Source organism: Mandrillus leucophaeus, unplaced genomic scaffold (assembly GCF_000951045.1).
Source record: "Mandrillus leucophaeus isolate KB7577 unplaced genomic scaffold, Mleu.le_1.0 Scaffold355, whole genome shotgun sequence".
NCBI lineage: Eukaryota > Metazoa > Chordata > Mammalia > Primates > Cercopithecidae > Mandrillus > Mandrillus leucophaeus.
Window position 1 is genome coordinate 393,104 of NW_012103754.1, and position 6,733 is coordinate 399,836.

The 6,733-nt window shown below is 45.5% G+C and overlaps 1 protein-coding gene across 3 annotated transcripts in view; it reads left to right on the forward strand.

The window, feature by feature from the left end:
• MYT1L (myelin transcription factor 1-like) overlaps positions 1-6,733 on the forward strand; it is a 557,824-nt gene that overhangs the window by 105,607 nt on the left and 445,484 nt on the right. The window lies entirely within an intron of this gene.

A 6,733-nucleotide genomic window follows, 5' to 3' on the forward strand; every position in this document is an offset into this window, starting at 1 on the left:
GGCAGGCTGAGAGAATATCGAATGTGCCGTGTTGGGTTGGGATGTGCTGGGTTGGGTTCGGATGTGCTGGGTTGGGTTGGGATGTACTGGGTTGGGTTGGGATGTGCTGGGTTGGGTTGGGATGTGCTGGGTTGGGTTGGGATGTGCTGGGTTGGGTTGGGATGTTATGGGTTGTTTTGTAATCTGTTCATTCTTGGGCTCCTTTAAGAATATGACGGGTAATGATACGCTATTATCTGTGTGTCTCAAAAATTCAGATGCAATGTAAATAAAACTATTGGATTTTCAATAAACAATAGATTAGCTGCCCCTCAGCCTACTAGTAGTAAAAGCCATTCACAACCACATTTTCTTGATGCTGGAGAAATATTTTAATTAGAAATGAAGAGTACATGAGGGAGGGTGCACCTTATAAAAATATAGAAGTAAAACACTATGAATTCACAACTTCACTGTGTCAGTCAGCCGGGGTTAGTACATAACCAAGGTGGTGACATATTCAGTGTACAGTGTGTGGAACTGGGGAGGGGCTGCAAGCTCAGTCTTGCCAATTGGAATGTGGCAGAATAGTGAGAAACCAAATTCATGCAATGTGAGGGCCGGAGGAACCAGGAAATACAACCTCTGTGGGAAACCCAGGTCAAGAGTTAGTGCCAGTAAACACAGGGCTGGAGGTGAGAGACCCAGGAGCAAGGGAGACACCATCCAGCTAACAGGGACCCCACCAAGGGACACTGTGAAGATGACACTAACCAGCTAACACCCACCCCTCTAAGGGGAAGTTGTGAGGAAGACACCAACCAGCTAACCAACTAACACACACCCCTCCAAGAAGCTGTGAGGAAGATGCTAACCAGCTAACCAGCTAACACACACCTCTCCAAGAAGCTGTGAGGAGGATACTAACCAGCTAACCAGCTACACACACCCCTCTAAGGGAAGATGTGAGGGAGATGCTAACCAGCTAGCAGACACCCCTCTAAGAAGAACCTGTGGTTGCCACAACAAATCTAGCTTGGAACAGAAGAGAAATTGGTGGGTTATGACAAATGCATTGGCAGGCAGACAAGAGACAATGGAAGAGGCAGAGAGAAAGGGAAAGTGAAAAGGGGGAGGTCCAGGGTGAGGAGCCAGCAGAGACGGACAGGACCGCAGGCGAAGGGGAGCTGGAAGCTGGGTTTGGAAAGATGACCAGAGGCGTGAGCATTGGGTGAGTGCAGTGAGTCCTCAGCGCTCATCTATTTCAACATACGAACACAGTGCAATCAGAGCCTGTTTGAATAATAGTCTACATTATTTTGCTGGAGTTCTCCAAGCTCCCAACTCACCCAGCTCAGTGAGTAGAACTTCATATTCTCATGCTGAGGTTTGAACCAGAGAATTACTCAGTAATTCCAGTCAGGGCATTCTATAGCCCTTTTAATGCACCACCTCTTAAAGATTGTCGTGGAGAAGGACCACAGTTTTAGGTGAAGTAGACCCTCTGAGAGGCACTGTTGACTTTGTAGGCAAAGCAGCGATGCCAACTTGAGCTGCAGGGGCTCCACACCACACCGCTTTCTCTTTGTAATCTTCTTGGTTCAAGCATTAATAAACAGCAAACGTATATATTACGTATCCAAAGACAGTCTCTGAAACTTTGTGAGATCTGTCCTTGATTTAAGTGCATTGTTTGAAGCACTTTTGTACAATCGCAGAAACTTCTGAATTCAGCACCATACGAATGTGTGTGTCTGTCTTCACCGTCTTTATTCTGCAGAGACTATAATCAGGGCCTTTCTTTTTTACAATCTTCAGAGCAGGAAAGCCAAGACAAGTGTGAAATTATAAGCTCATCTAACACTATTCTTTTAAATTGAAATGATCTAGAAAAGGGCAACATGTATGAATTTTATTCTCATTCCCTATTTCATGCTTAATTCCAATTTTTAAGGAGTAGAATAATGAGTGTACATTAAAGAGACAAATAGACTGTGCATTTCACAAATGTCACTTCTTGACCCGATAAATGTGAGTTGCCATTTAAAACACACTGAATAGACTTTCATAGCAGATTGATTTTACATTTTATTATACAAAACAAGCATGGACTTATCTAAGAGCTACAAGTCTGGTTATAAGATCAGTGCCGGGTGTACCCGCAATCCTGACATGGCCTTACAAAGAAAAATACAAAAACAAACAAAAAGAAAATAGGCCCTTGAGCAGTGACTGTTTCTCCTGTATTTCGTACTGTTGCTGGACTGTTAAAGGCCACGAGCTGGCAGGCCAGTGCAGGGTGAGAATCTGGACTCCCTTGCAGCCCACGGGGGATGTCTGGCTTCAACATAGTAGTCACTCAGATGGATTGCTGACTCTCCCAGGCAGCTGCCCACCTTGGGTTCATTTCCTGTCTGACAGTGATGCTGGTGTGGCTGGTTCTGCCCTCTTGTTACAACCACACTCATAGGCAAAGCTGAGTCATGATTCCCAGTGCTCGTTGTATCGTGTGCACTGGATGGCCACTTCCTCTTCTTCCTTCTGTGCCAGGGACACACGAGGGTCCTGAGACACCAGAGGCCACCCTGTCCAACCCCAGGGTCTGTGAGATGTGCAGACCCCTCAGGAGCCAGAGCAGGCAGCCTCCAAGACACAGGCGAGGTCCGCAGGGGCGCTGGGTACGTCAGCTCATGAGCATCACAACGTAACCCTAGGCCTCCCGCAGCCCTTCGGTCTCCAGGACCGAGGTGAGACATGGCAGGCTGCAACCCCGCATCTCAGCCCTGACATCCTGGCACCCCGTGCTCTGCCTCCTCTTTGGACCCTGTCATCCTGGCACCCCTTGCTCTGTTTTCTCTTTGGACCCTCCTGGTTTTGTCATTCACTAATCATCTGACCTCGGAAAGCTCAGGTCTGTAAAATCATTTCTCCAAGATTTCCAAGATGTGAAATGTGCGACTTAAAAAAATGTATATATTCATTCATTCACTCAAAAAACATACGTTGAGCACCTGCTACCTCCAGGGGATGCCTGCGTGATGCTGAGCAGTGCTTCATGCAGGCTGGGCCCTGAGTCAGGGGCTTCATGAACGTTTTTGCATCCAATTGGCCCAGTGATTTTAGAAGCTAAATTCTACAGCTGTCCTCTGTTCATGGAGACCTCTGAAGGTCCAGAGTGATAAGAAATACAACTTAGGTGGAAATATCAACCCAGAGGCAGTACGATCAGAGAGAAGGGAGCCATGAGGACGCAGGGCCTGAGGGCAGGTCACAGCGCAGTCAGCAGCCAAAGAACTGAAGTCCACCTCTTCTTGTCTGCCCTGGCTATAGTCACCTCATCATTGCTCCACACTGCCTTCCTGTTTCAAACGTATATCATCACCCTTAAACTTAAATAAAAGTGCTCAACCATCCCTAAAGCCTGTCGTAGCTCCCAGAAAGAGTCCTTTGTCCAAGAGTTGTGTGAAGAAATGAATGAGTTTTCCTTCCTCATATGGATGGGACTGTGCCACTCTGGACACAGGAATAACATGCAGCATTCACATGTTGTCCATAGTTCAGAAAACTCACAGAAGCCTTGAGAAGTAATTGTCATCCCCATGCTACAGAGACACCTACTTGGGCCAAGAGAAATCAATGAAGCGGGTAGAAGAACAGACTTCAAGTCCAGTGCCTTTTTCACCATGGAATCCTGACTTACAAAGTAAGGCCCATAGCTGGCAGCTGCCCCCGGAGAACCTGCCTAGGCAGGAAGCTGGCACACTTGAGGTCTTGTTGTGTTTGCCACAGTAACTGCAGGTGGACCCAAGCCTCCCTGGGCGGAGATGCTGACTGTCCCCTCTTCACCAGACCTACCTGTTATGCACTCAGCCACCTGCACCGCTGAACACATCCTTTCTTCACTCTTTCATGAAGAAATTCAGTCATCAGCAAGTTACATTTTCTTGCCTATGTGTCATTGTGTTCTCTGTCCCAGGGATATTTGCAAAAGAAGCCTTTGCATAATTGTGGAATGAAACTTTCCTTTACTGTTAAGTGGTTTTGCAGTATCAAATTTTAGGTATTTTGAGTTCAGACAGAACTTGTGCCTATCTCTGAGAAGAACCACAATAATCCTTTGCTTGTTCTGATGACTTTTAAGATCAAACCAAACAAGAATCTAAAGAACAAAACAAATGAACAAAGACTAAATATAAGACTAGAGGAGCTATCAGGGAAGAGTTATCATGGAAATCCAATTGTTAGAGTCCTTAAGTTGTCATTGTTCTGTACTTTTTTTATATATTAAAAAAAATTGATTTTTGACTAGGCAAGGTGTCCCATGCCTGTAAATCCCTGTATTTTGGGAGGCTGAGGCAGGTGGATTGCTTGAGCTCAGGAGTTCAAGACCAGCCTGAGCAACATGGCAAGACCCCATCTTACAAAAAAATACAAAAATTAGCTGGGCATGGTGTTGCATGCCTGAAGTCCCAGCTACTCGGGAGGCTGAGGCGGGAGGATTGCTTGAGCCTGGGGGATGGAGGTTGCAGGAATTTGCAGTGAGCTGTGTTTGTGCCACTGCACTCTAGCCTGGGCGACAAAGCCAGACCCTATCTCAAAAAAATAAAAAAATGAAAAAATAAACAAAACCATTTTTGCCTAACAAGACTTGAAAATCTTAGGCAGTAATGCAGTCAACCTACAAATGTTTGTTAATTAGTAATTGACAGACTACAGTCAACCTACAAAGCTTTGTTAATTAGTAAATGACAGACGGACAGACAGAAGACGAATGGGTGAATATGAGGAGGGCAGAATAACTAGTATCTCCCTTCTATCATCCTACAGTGGGGCTTAATTCTCTCAGGCTTGACTATTCAGCTGTTAATATTTTTTCCCAATCCAGCTCAATAGTCTGGGAACCAGTGAAATAAAAAGCAGGAAATGAAAGCTGTGTTTGCAGTTGAAAAGGACTGGAAAGGGTAATAACTTGGATGATGTGATTCCCATTTTGAAGTATTTGCGAAGCACCTTTGCTATGCCCTGAGGCTGGGTGGGGGTGGCCTGGGTAAGTTCCCTGATGGTCGTGTGGTGGGTCTACCCGGGACAGTGGCGTGGCCTCACAGTAGTGCTCCTGATTCCTGTCCAGGCTCAGGGAACCTCGTTTTCCACCATAGGAATGTAAAGACAGAAAGATCTTGAAGGTATTTGAACAGGTGCTTTTTGCTCCACCTAATCTTATAAAAATATGCAGAGCTGGGGATCAAAGGTAAGGCTACGCAAATGGCTTGGAGTGGAATCTTTCAGCGTGGTGTGGAGCCCACTTGAGACAGAGCCCCTGGCAATGTCAGGGCTGTCAGCTTTGGTGCCCGTGGAGCCCACCAACAGCCCAGATGCTGCTGCTAGAAGTGGGTTTTCCACAGTGTGGCGTCTGGGTAGGGAGTGGGCTGCCACTGTCACGTGTCACCTTGCAGGCATGCAGCTTGCCAGTGGCGATGGCAGAGCTCAGGGAGCTGTCCGGGGCCACCATCCTAACTCAGCAAGACCCGTAATAGTCACCGACCAAGATTCTGTGTTCCAAGTACATTGCCTTCCTGTTTCAAACGTATATCATCATAATATAACAATTAAATATTGTTAATATGTGCTAATATTGATTCATAGTCCTGAACTGAGCTTGTCAGTAAACTCACAGGGAACAGGCAGCGCACATTTCTTAGCATACATCCTAATGAATTACTTTCAAAATTCAAGCTTGAAGTTGAATCCCAGCAAAAGGAAACTGTATCTTGAAAGTGCCGGGGAAAGAGAAAGACGCCGCAGCTGAGGGATGAGTTCGTTGAGCGCTTTGTAGGTTGTTTTCTCCCACAGACTGAACCCAGCAGCTGCCTGCCTTTTCCTTATCCTTTCTATAAATATGTTGTTCTATTATCAAACAAATTCAACTGGCTGATTTTTTCATGTTGAGAAATCACTGTTCACCATATGAAAGGGTTGTCAAGTGCATCTGAAGGCTCCCTCTACTGACAAGTCCATATGAAAGGGTTGTCAAGTGCATCTGAAGGCTCCCTCTACTGACAAGTCACTGGAGACTCTGAAATGTGATTTAAATAAAGGAAAAGAGGAATTGTTTTGAAGTCAAATCTATGTTAGGCAAGTAAACAGTTAAAACTAAAGGTAAAGGAGATTTCAAGCAAAATTCCCTGCTTAATAATGCAAGGAATTTAAAACAAATGGTTTTTCACCAGAAGAATTTATAAATAATAAAATCATAAATGTGGTTTTCCGTTTTGGTGGAGAAGACAAAGACTTGGAAGGCAGATCCACAGTGATTCGGACGGTGGCTCCAGTCCTCACTAGCTGTGCGGTTTTAGTACATCATGGGAGCGGCTATGTTGTGTGCCTGCTTGGGTTGGCATAAGGTTTAGAGACAATATGTGCATATACATACATATACGTAGAATTCTTAACACAGCGCCTTGCCTATAGTGAGTGCACACTGGAGCCCAGGAGTTCAAGACCAGCCTGGCCAACACAGTGAGGCCCCCATCTGTGCAAAAATCTAAAAAAAAAAAAAAATCTATACCTGTGTTCCCAGCTACTCAGGAGCTGAGGTGGGAGGATCACTTGAACCCAGGAGTTTGAGGCTGTAGTGAGCCATGATCACATCTCTGCACTCCGGCCTGGGCAGCAGAGTGAGACTCTGTATCAAAAAGAGAAAGAAAAAGAGAAAGAAAGAAAGAGAGAGAGAAAGAGAGAAAGAAAGAAAGAAAGA